The 12,686-nt window shown below is 31.2% G+C and overlaps 1 long non-coding RNA gene across 1 annotated transcript; it reads right to left on the bottom strand.

The window, feature by feature from the left end:
• LOC109727438 lies at positions 4,660-5,268 on the bottom strand. The gene is made up of 3 exons (XR_002220775.1): positions 5,087-5,268; positions 4,914-4,970; positions 4,660-4,815 (listed from the first exon to the last, which is right to left on the bottom strand). It is a non-coding gene; the product is annotated as an uncharacterized LOC109727438 (long non-coding RNA).

Here is a 12,686-nt window from a genome sequence, read left to right as displayed (position 1 = left end):
ATTAAACTCGCATTTATATTTTTATTTTGCTAAAAATCAAATATAAAAATATATATTATATATAATTATTTATTTATATAATATAAATTAAATAAATTATATAATACAAATATATGTATCGAGCTGTTATCGAGCCGAACCACGAGCGAGTTGACCCGGCTCATGTTCGGCTTGTTTATTAAACGAGTTGTAAAATCCAGCTCGCGTTCGGCTCGTTTACTACACGAGCGAGCCGATCTCGAGCTCATTTCGAGCCGAATACGAGCTGGCACGCGAACAGTGAGCTGGATTGCCACCCCTAACTGCGGTGGTATTTTACAATAACGGTGGAATATATGAGGGGTATTTTAGAAAGAAAAAAAAAAAAGTAGGGATAAATCGGATATTTTAAAACATATAAGGGGTATATAGGTAATTATCCCTTATAAATATATTCCTTCAAAGTTCAACTTTTATTTGTTGTCTCTGTAAAAGTTCTGATGGTTTCAAATATATCCCTATCGTTAGGATTCATTAGAAAAAATTAGTTAATCACAGGTAAAATACTTAACGTTAATTAGTTAATGAGGTGAATTGACTTTTTACTTTTCTTTAATCAATAGTTGGGACTTTTTAGAGGGGCATATTTGTGATGGCAAAATAGTCATTTCACTTATAAAATAAATAGTATTTTAATGGTAACGAATCAAATGAACATATTTGAAAATATTAGGATTTTTACAGTAATAATATATAAAAGTTGAACTTTGTAGGAATATATTTGCAATTCATTATGTTTATAGGGATTTGTATGAAATTAATCCTATAAAATATATGTAAATCTTTATGAAATTAATCCTGTAAAATATATGTAATGAATTGTTCGAAAATTTCGCATTTGTAATTATTATCCATTTAATGTTAAAACATATTCTTTACCCTTTTCCAAATCATTCTCCAAAAAGTTGATCTAGACCCTTCTTTTTCGAATCCCTCAATAATTGTACTCTTATTATGTACGATATGTTGAATTATTCGAGTTGGCATTGTCAGAAAATCTATTTACTACTGCTTGTTAATTATTATGATATTTTTATTTTATTATTAAATAATTAGAGTTATTAAATTTGACAAAATTACCGTTAATAAAAAAAAGTAAAATTGAGGTGTCTCTATATCTTTTTTTTTTCTTTTTAAGGTAAATTGTACGTTTGGTTCTCAAACTATGAGTTAGGTGATAATTTTAGATCTCAAATTTTAATTTATCGCAATTTTTGGCTTAAAGTCAAATTTTATTTTATCGCAATTTTTAGCTTAAACTTTCAGAAGTATTCCAATGAAGTCCTACGATCCAATTTAGTTGACTATATATTGATGCATCGCTGATGAAAAAAAAAAATATAGCATCTTAATTATTGGCACATCATTAGTCACACTAACTTTAGCGTTAAATCAATATTTAGCTAACTAAATTAGGCTATAGGGCTTGATTGTAATACAATTTAAATTAAGTTTGAACAAAAATTACAACAAATTAAAGTTTGAGGATAAAAAATTCATACACTTTATGGTTTGAGGACCAAATAAGCAATATACCCTTATGATGATTATTATTATTATTATTATTATTTGAGGTGTGGTCACCATTCATTGTAACTTAGCAATATTTAACATGAAATAATAAGCTTCAATCTAATATAGATCCTCTTCTCACATGGTACACTACCACATTCTTAGTATCTCCTCAGTGCACATGGCTCTCCAGCTCATTGGCCCCCCTTGCTTATGACAAAAATATATATAAAAATATAAAATATAAATTAATATATATACAGTCCAGCTACTATTCTTTTAGGAGGACGGGGGCCTTCGTCCTTCTAAGTCGTTTTAGATAATAGAAATTCTGAATTGATTATCAGAACCGTTAAAGTTGATTTAGAGTATTTATAACGTGTAGAAACTAAATTTTATAAATTTTAAAATTCGTCGTTAAGTTCATTGAAGAGTCGAAAAATAAACGGTAAAAAACGAATAACCTTGTGAAAATAGATGTTAGATCTTTTCAATTCATGGTCGAAATTATCAAATATTATCTAAAAAGCATAAAGAATTTTCTATCAAAAAATCAAACTGTTTGGATTGTTCTACGTCGTTAAACTAGCAAGCAGATCGTATAGGCCATTAAAAATTATTGATTTTGTGATCCTTTGATCACTACGTAAGTAATTTTTAAAATTCATGAAATTTAGTTTTTAAACACTTTAAATACTCTACATCAAGTTTAACGGCTCTGATCATCGATTTGAAATTCCTATCATCTAAAATGATTTAGGAGGACGAAGACCTTCGTTCTCCTAAAAGAATAGTAGCTGGATTCTTATATAAATATACATATATAGACACACACATTGACACACTATGTTATGACTTTCGAATTGACGATCTACTATATTAGACTTGATGAAGTAGCTTCAAAATAAATTTTGTAATTTTTCGATATCATTTGGCTAGTAATCTGTTTCGGAGGGACCAAAAATCAATAATTTAAATGATCTTAGTGAGACGTTTATAAGTTTAACAGTATAAAAATATTCAAATCACGTAAAATTTTAATTAAAAATTTTTTATACTATATAGAACAAGATTAATATTTTTGATCTAAAATTTTAGTTCATATCATCAATTTTTATAAGTTTTTTATTTTCGGCTGTTGATTTAGAGCTATTTCGATCACTAGATAAATAATATTAAAAAATAGCAAAATTTATTTTTTAAATACTTCGAATACTCTAGATCAAGTCTAACTGAGTCGATCGTCAATTCACAAGTCCTAGAATAAAAAACGACTTGATAACACGAAGACAAAATTACTTCTAAAAGCACACAAGCCAAGCTATTCCAAATCACTAATCGAACGATCAAAGAATTACAAAATTTATAAGTATGACGTGTTTACTCGTTTAACAGTATAAAAAATTTCAAATCAGTTGAATTTCTGTTGGAAAATTTTTTAAACTATTTATAACATGATATAAACTCTAGGTCTTAAATATAAAAATTGTATTATCACTTTGTTTAAGGATATTTATTTTATGTATATTTGGTGAACCAGAGAATAATACCGAAAAAAATATATAATTTAATTTCCAACTTATTTAAATGGTTTAGATTTTGTTCAATAATGCTGTTTGTCGATTTTTAAAGTTTTATCATCGAAAATAAATCGGTGAATAGTTTATTATTATCTATAGAGTTGCTTAACAAGGAACAAATTAAGTTCCTAACCAGTAATCCATTTATGGTGACACATCTCACTAAAATTTAAGGTGATGGTCATGTGATAACAACTAGAATTAATCAAACAAATCCTAGAAAATTCAAGAAAATAAAAATAACATGTGGAAATTACATATTCAACGTGATTGCACATCCTGCTGACACCTGTCACTCAAAAGATCATCAATCATGCAATTGATTGGTCATTCATCAATGGGTAAAAATGCAGAATAGTCCCTCTACTTTTCTTATATTGCAACACACTTCTAAACTTCACTCGCAGAACGTTAAGACAAATTTCATTTTTTTCCGTAGAAAATAGACATTCTAATTCTTGTCACATTAAACTGATATAAGTTCGGGATTACGATTATAGACTAAAAGTTTAATATATATAATTTTTTAGAAATTTAAACGGTTTAATTAACATAAAAGTTATATATTACTCAACTTTGCACTATCATGATAGTAGAAGAAGAATCCGTACATTTTACTCTTTTGAGAGTATATTATTAGGCTTTTTTTGTATTTAGCCTCTTAATAAAAAAAATTTACAAATAATCCTATAAAATTTATATTTATAAAATTGGCCTTATCTTTGCCATATAAGATCGACGGTTGAGTTTGAGTTGAATACACCAATCACCGGATTGCCCCCAATAAAGAATTGTTATCCGTGGAAGAGCCACTTGCTTCCTCTTTATGAAGGTGAATGATTCTACGTGGTTAAGCGTTATGTAGGGGTGTAAACGAGCCGAACACGAGCTAGCTGGAGTTGGCTCGTGTTCGGCTCGTTCATTAAACGAGCCGAACACGAGCTGGCTCACTAAAGTACCGAGCCGAAAAATCCAGCTCGTGTTCGGCTCGTTTATTAACGAGCTGAACACGAGCTAGTGCACGAGCTGGCCAACAAACAATAAATTAAAAAAAATTAGATTAAATATATATAAAAAATAAATTTATAAAATCTTATCCATTAGACTTTGATGTAATAGTTAAAACTTTACATATAAATAAATTTTTTTATAATTAAACTTGCATTTATATTTTTATTTTGTTAAAAATTAACTAATAGAAATATATATTATATATAATTATTTATTTATATATAAAAATATAAATTAAATAAATTATATAAATATAAAATATATGTATTCGAGCTGTTATCGAGCCGAACACGAGTGAGCTGACCACAGCTCGTGTTCGGCTTGTTTATTAAACGAGCTGAAAAATCCAGCTTGTGTTCGGCTCGTTTACTAAACGAGCGAGCCGATCTCGAGCTCATTTCAAGCCGAAACACGAGCTGGCTCGCGAACAGCGAGCTGGATTGCCACCCCTAGAGCAGGGTGCCAAGAAAATTACATCTAGTCTAGTATAGCCTTGAATGTGCAGCCAAAGCATACAAAACGGTTTCCCCAACATACATTTTACAACATCAAACATGAAAACCTCATTATCAAGCTTAAAAAGGAAAATAGAGATCGATCAATGCCCTAGGAGGTGGGCACATACCAGCTTGCGGCGGCGCCATACGCGCCTTCTGCTGCGACTTTCTCCCCCCTGGAACCAGAAGAATTACACACTCGTGATGGTTTCTCGAATAGGTTGAGAGGAATGCAGGGGGAGGGGAGGAGGAGCGTCGAAAGCAACGGGCAAACCTGGGCAGTCGCGGAGATGATTCTACAGCTGCGGCAGGGCTTCGGCTCCGCCGCCCTCTGGGACAAAAAAAAAAATTAAGGAACGTGGGAGAGTTTAGTTTGGTTTAGTTTAGTTTAGTTTAGTTTAGTGTGGAAGCAGAAGGCGGCAACCGGAACAGGGGAGCAGAGCTTACGGAGGAGCTAACCGGGAGGAACGACGGTGAAGGATAGCAGATAGAATATTGGGCGCCGACAGACATGGATGAGATGGCACTCGGCTTCTCTTTTCTTGAGAATAGCGATTAAACCAGCAGAAATTGAACTTACCTGCTTTGATTCGGAAGACAGGCGAAGAGCTCACAGAGAGTCGACCATTTATTAAAGAGAGAGAGACAGAGAGAGAGAGAGAGCTCAGAGAGGCGAAGAGATAAGGGCACTGTTTATTCTTGGACACAATTTCATATGTATATACCTACGGTTTTAAAATTAAAATTTTATCCCTATAAAATTTAAACTGTGTAATAATTTATTGAATTTATCTGAATTTTGGTCTGTTTTGATTCAACCACTCAACCTTTGAAAATTTTGATTTTAATACTCAATCTTTAAATTTACCTGAAATAAACCATTTGATAGTCTACTCACTTTAATAAAATTGTAGTTGCATAAATTGTATGAAAAATGAATTATGCATTTAATTTTTGTAGTTTAAGAGTTATTAAAAGGTCAAATCAAATGAATTTAAAAATTAGGTAGCTAAATCATTTTTTTTTATTTTAAATAGTTGAATTAAAATGAGTCATAAATAATCGTATGTTCTATATACTTTTACTTTTCAATTATCATATATAATATATACATTTCTTCCGAGCTTCAAAATATACAAAAGTATTCCTAATATATTAACTAGGCCAATTTGCATAAAAAATTCACTAATTTTGGGCTTTTGCAAAACTGGGCCACCTTTTTCATTTTTGTAGATTCGGTCAGCTATTTCAGCAAACTGACGAAAATACCATTATTACTTTTTCTCTTTCCTCTTTCTCTCTCCTCCTCTTTTCTCTCGTTGATTTTTTTTCCTCTCGCCGAAGAAAGCAACAGAGACAGAGGCGGAGGCGAAAATGGCCCGCCTCGCCTCTCACCCTCATGCTCTCACCCTCGCCCTNGTGACAAAGTTAAAATTAAAGGATACTAAAGTGACTATTCGATAAATATAGATGGTTATTTGAAGTTTTTTGTATATAATTTAACGAAATATTAACGAAAAAGCTTCCGAAAAGATAAAAATGAAACCACAGGGGAGTAAATTGATACGTTTTAAACCACAGGGTAGCAAAGTGAGAATGCACGAAACCACAGGGGGGGTTTTTGAAGTTTTCCCAAAAAAAAAAAATTCATGTACAATTTTAGAAAAAAATATAATTAAAAAAAATTTATATAGTTCTACTCCTAATAAAAAAATTATTTATCTCATCTTTGATCTCTGTTAGATTTTTCTTCAATAAAGCCTCTAACGTTAAAAGATATTCTCTTTCTTTTTCTCTTTCTTTTTATTTTAATTTTTTTTTACATCCGTATTATAATTAAAATTAACGGTTATTTTTTTAATGTGTATATTTTTTTTTTCCTCAATGTTGTAGAATTATGGCATCAAGTAATGATAATTTGGTAGATCCTTGAATCCCTTATAAAAAACATAATTTTGTTTGCAAAATTATTATATTATATATAATAAATATGTATGTTATACTAAAAATATTATATTTTATTAGTCGTGTCTTTGCCGTGTCCATGTCCTTATCTTTTGAACTTTGCTGAGTGGTGTCGTGTCCCGTGTTCCATGTCCGTGTCCGTGGAGGAATTCTATACTGTTACATTTACACCACGTCATCAATAACAAGTCAATCACATTTCTTCTTTTCAAACAAAAGTACAATAAAAATATTTTTTTTTATAATCATGATAGGACATATACCTTTAAAATGAGACATTTGATTGATTTGTTACGCCACGTCATCAATATACCCGTTGCATTCTAGAATTTTTTGTGTTCGTGACACATAGCCCGGCGCATCCCCTCTCCTTCTCCTCCGCCTCCTCGCCTGCTATATGCATCCTCCGTAGCTGCCACCTCCTACTCCTCTGCCGTTGCCGCACCCCATGAGCTCCAACTCTACATCCTCCAGCGCCTGCCCCACCACCACCACAACGGCCATAACCACCACATTCTCGTCGAGCCTCCATCCGCGGTGCTTCCTTCTACCACCTTGGCGGTCTTGTAGGGAAATCCGACCATCACCACACATCCACGGCGATTTATTGGTAAAAAAGGTACAAGGGGGAACACGAAGTCATCGTATTTGAACACGGTAAATAGTTTAGCGTATTCAACTTAAAAAAACTTCACTTCCAACGTAGCGCTTGCGTAGCGCTCACGTGGCAGAGATAGAATCAGTTTTACAAATATAAATTTTATGAGGCTATTTGTAAAAAGAAATTGTTAAGGAATTAAATGCAAAGAAAGCCCAACACCACATGATGATGATTTTGGGATCTTGGACTTTTCATTGCGAATTTTAAGGAACAATAATTCCGACCAAACAAGATCAATAATTCAACACCGAAAACAAAAACAGTAGGGCCATCCCAAATAATGCTGCTTATTATTTTTATCTCTCTCCACCAGTTGCTATCCCCCAAGATAACATGGATCTAAGTGTACCTTTCATCATATTATGAGCCAAACCAAAATTTTGGCTAAATTATACCTTAATTTGGTCCCCGAACATTGACGGGCGTGACTGTTTGGTCCTCAAATTTTCTAAATTGTTGCAAAATACTGCCTCAAAAGAATTTAGTTGACTAAAGATTGCAGTCGTTGATGTGAAAGGAATATGACATTTTAATCAATGCCGTATCATTAATTAAAATGCTATATATTACTTCCGCATTACCGACATGTTAGCATTAAGTTAATTAAATTGGATCTTGAAACTTAATTGCCATAATTTAGAAAGTTCAAAATAAAAATTAATTTAAATTTTGAGGACCAAAAGGGCAATTCAGTCAAATAAAAAGGGTCCCTATGGGTTAAGTGTGTTATAGATCCAATAAGCAATTTCCTAACCATGTAGTTTTCCTGCAAAAAATTATGGATATTTAAAATGTAGTGATTGAGCAACTAATAATCTTTTACTGTTAGCACAGTTGGTAATTTAGGCTCTAAATTATCATGTTGCTCTTATATTTTGAAGAACGCCTCTTACAACTTGTCAGGCATTAAGGCTTTGTTTGAATACTATCAATAGCAAACGGACTCCGTTGTTACCTATTTATTTTCGATGATTAAGGCTCAAAATCGACAATCGATATCGTTGATCATGATCTAAACGATTTGAAATATCTAGAAATTAAATTTCTATATTTTTTTCCATATTATTTTCTTGTGCATCAAGTAGGCACAAAAATGAAAAAATAATTATCATTCAACAAATAATGAATAAGATTAAGAGTATAGATTTTATTTTAAAAGTTTAAAAAATTATCTAGAAAAATTTAACTGATTTGATATCTTTTGCGCCGTTAAACGAGCAAATGCTTTGTATCAATCATTAAAATTATAAATTTTGCGACCGTTTAATCATTAGGTGATGTCGAAAAAAATATAAAATTTGATTATTAAATATTTCAAATGGTCTAAATTATGTTTAATGATGCTGATCATCAATTTCGAGACTTCATCATCAAAAGCAAATCGATGGCAACAGAGCATATTTGCTGCCAATAGTATTCTAACCCATTTGATCTTGAGTCCTTTCAATTAATAGGTAATTTATATAAAAAATAATAAAATTTATTTTTTAGGTATTTCAAATATATTAGATCAAGTCTAACGAGTCAATCATCAATTCAAAAGTTTCATCATCGAAAACGACTTAAAAGTATGGAGGCCTCCGTGCTTATAATAGCACACTAATTCTACTCTCCCTATATTTAGCATGACAACTATATTCTTATGAGTAAAGAGGCTTTCATACTCATAAATCGTTTTTAATAATAGAAGTTCTGAATCGATAATCTACACCATTATATATAGTACAGCTAGCTACTGCACTTTTATGAGTTTAGAGCCTTTCATATTCATAAATTATTTTTTATAATAGAACTTCTGAATCGACAATCCATACCGTTTAAATACAATTTATAGTATGGAAACATACTAAAAACCAAATTTTATAATTTTTTGATATCATATAACTTACAATAAAAATATCTTAAAATTGACAATTTTAACGATCGATATGGATTGTCGATTCAGAAGATAGTATACAAGAATCAAAATCAGCTGAATTTTTTTTNTTTAGCTTAATAGTATACAAGAATCAAAATCAGCTGAATTTTTTTTATAGAAAATTATATTCATTATTAAGATCAAGATCATTAATTCTGATTTTAAATTAAATTGTGTAATTTGATTGCAACAATTCAGAAAGTTCGAGCTAGATATTGCAAATATAGTCGAATTTTTAAAGAATAAAATGAAAAATTCTTATTTATACATAATATCATTGACTTTAAATGAATTTTAATGACATTTACCTTCTAAATATGCTTCAATAAAATTATTAAAAAAAGAAAAAATTGTCACATCACTAGAGACCTCTAAGCAATATATATGTAGGGCCTAAGCATGGCAAAACTACATAGAAATTCATTTGTCTCCACTCCTAGGAGTACTAAGATATAGTTATTTATATGACTTACATCATTTGTGGTTTCTTCTAATAATTACAATGCAAGTTTAATTTGACTCTCACATCATTTGTTGTTTCTTCTAATAATTAGGGGGAGTTGCCTCAAATGATTAGAAAAGAAAGAACAAAATAGAAGAGTTTAACAAGCAAAGCTAAATGTTGACGTATTTGTAACTTTTTTCACTTATAAGGAAAGAGACATCTCCCATTTCCCATAGTGAAAATTAAAGCAGAATAATTATATATGGATTTCTATAAAAGTATCAAATAATAAATAAATTTTTATAAAACTTAAGTGATCGGATCTGTCTTTTCAAAATTGTAGTGATGACCCCTTGGCCACAGTGAAGATGATGTATGTTGCACGGTCAGCTACGAAAGCAAGGGGAGAGAGAAAGATATATTTGCAAACCATTGAATTTTTGGAGAAATAAATTTGATTACTTAAGATTTATTGGAATTTATTTACTATTCGTCACCTTTGTTGGGTACCATATGAAACTAACCTAAGAAAGAAAAATTACCCAACTCCCTAAACTTTTAGTGCTTTTGCAAGCAAAACCTTTGAACTTTTGCTTTCGACGGTTAGATCTCCTAAACTTTCTCAAATAGTTTGATAAATCTCTCTTCACAAGTGAAAAAAAAAAAAGAAAAAAATAGCAATTGTGATCACATCTTGCACACGATTTTATATAACTTCAAATTTTAAAGAAGTTTAAACTATCCCGTAGAGGTACTCAAATTTGATCAGTGATCGATTTCTGGGTTTCGTTGTAAACCTAATTAGTTACTAAGCACTAGAATTGAAAAATTAATAGGTCGAATCTATCTATCTATTATTATTATTATTATCTATATGTTAGGATAAAAGAAATAATTTTTTTGTATAAGCAGATTATATAAATGGTGGCTGCAATTGCGATGATTGATCTTATAAATTATTTTACAAAAATTAAAAAAATATAGTTATCAAAATTAAAATCAAACTTCAAGAAATCTTTGTACATATTTCTAGATTATTAAAAAAATGTATGTCACATCACAAAGAAGCTTCTAAAGCATATCTACCAGAAATTTTGTTGTCTCTACTACTAGAAACACCAAGCTATTATTGGCAAAAAAAATGTAAAAGGGCCACTGAACTTTATCATTTTTATAAATAGACATAATTTTAGCTATTAGTTTTTTTTTTAATCAAATAATTTAATTAGTCTTTTTTGTAGAGTGAAGTTACCAATTAAACAGCCGTTTGATTACATATCTCGCACATAATTTTGTAAATAAGCATTATAATTGAAGATTCAAGACAATCTATTATTTTTGTCCTGTATTAAAATAAAAACAATATTTTTTTTGATATTTTAAAGCGTCGTGAGATTATATGCAATACGATCAAAATGAGATAAATGTCTATTAAACTATATGATAATGTTTAGATAATCTAACTATCAAAACTAAAATTTAAGCACCTACTTGCATAACTGTTGAAGCTTAGGGGGTCTTTGCACATTTTTCCCCTATTATTTCTGTGACATCATTATAAAGCAAGCTCAAGTTATCCCCCCAAACATGTGGGGATGCTCCTAACCACAAGAACTTAAAACAAGGCAAAGAAAATAAAATAATAATAATAATAATAATAATAATAATAATAATAAGGGTCACAACAAGCTCAATGTTGACATGCATATAAATAATAGATTAATTGCATACAGCTCTCCGGAAACATATCGAATAGCAAATATGTTCTTATAAAATTTAACTTTTCATGTTTTTTCCTATAAAAATCCTAACGTTTTTCAAATATCCCCCTACTAATAGGGTTTGTTAAAAAAATATAGTTAACCACAGATAAAATACTTAATCCTGAATAGTGAATAAGATAAATTAATCTTTTTATCTGTCTTATATTATTTGTGATGGTATAGAGAAAAAAAGATGACCGTTAAAAAATTTAGAGAGGATATTTCTACATAATTCTAACAATTAGACTTTTGAAGTGACATATTTGTGATGGTTATAATGTCATTACACTTATCTTCTACTAAAAAATAAACAGTGTCTTAATAGTAACAAACAAGAGAGGCAAATATGAATATTACTGAATTTTTACAGAAATAAATATAAAAAGTTGAACTTTATAGAGATATATTTGTTATTCGATATGTTTACAAGGAGCTGTATAAAATTAAGCCAATAATAAATGTATATTTTTTATTCAAAAGGAAATGGACATTCTCCACAACTCATGTATATTAGTATATATGATTGGTGTATTTTTAATTATTATTATAACTTTATAGCCCTATAGAAAGCTAAAGGCTACTAAAGATCGAGTTGGGTCCCAATGCCACTTCATAGTTTTATATGGGGTTGAGAAGAAGCACATGCACCAAATTATATAGTAGTTTAATTTTTGGCCACACATTGCAAATTAGAATATTAGATATATAGGAAAATTTAAGTGCGAGTGTGAGATCCCTGGTGTACAGCAGTAAAGGCTTGTCGACAGCTCTGGAGAGTGTCGGGACAAGTCTGAGTCGCGTTGACCCGAAATAGAGGCAAAACGAACTCTGTGCGACGTGAGAGCAGCTTTTGGCAAGGGAATCTGCAAATAGCAGGTTTCTCTGCTTGCTGTACCGGTACAGCCAGCATGGTGTACCGGTACACTTCACAGGGTTGCGCGCAGACTGCTCTCGGGTTGGCCTCTGGTACCGGTATAGCCAGCATGTTGTGGACAGTTCGGGAGTACTGCGGTACAATGATCGACTGTGTGTGCCTGGGGATGCGGAGATCCAAGAGAATATTTTGAGAGAGGCTCATTGTTTACCTTATACGGTTCACCCTAGTGGAACCAAGATGTATAAGGATCTGAAGGCACAGTTTTGGTGGAATGGAATGAAGAGAGACATTGGTAGATTTGTGGCTCAGTGTCTGACTTGTCAACAGGTAAAGGCCGAGCATCAGGTACCTGCTGGCAAGCTTCAGAATCTGCCAGTGCCCGAGTGAAAATGGGAGCAGATCACGATGGATTTTATCG

Source organism: Ananas comosus, linkage group 22 (assembly GCF_001540865.1).
Source record: "Ananas comosus cultivar F153 linkage group 22, ASM154086v1, whole genome shotgun sequence".
Lineage (NCBI taxonomy): Eukaryota > Viridiplantae > Streptophyta > Magnoliopsida > Poales > Bromeliaceae > Ananas > Ananas comosus.
This window is presented reverse-complemented; position numbering and strand designations above follow the sequence as displayed.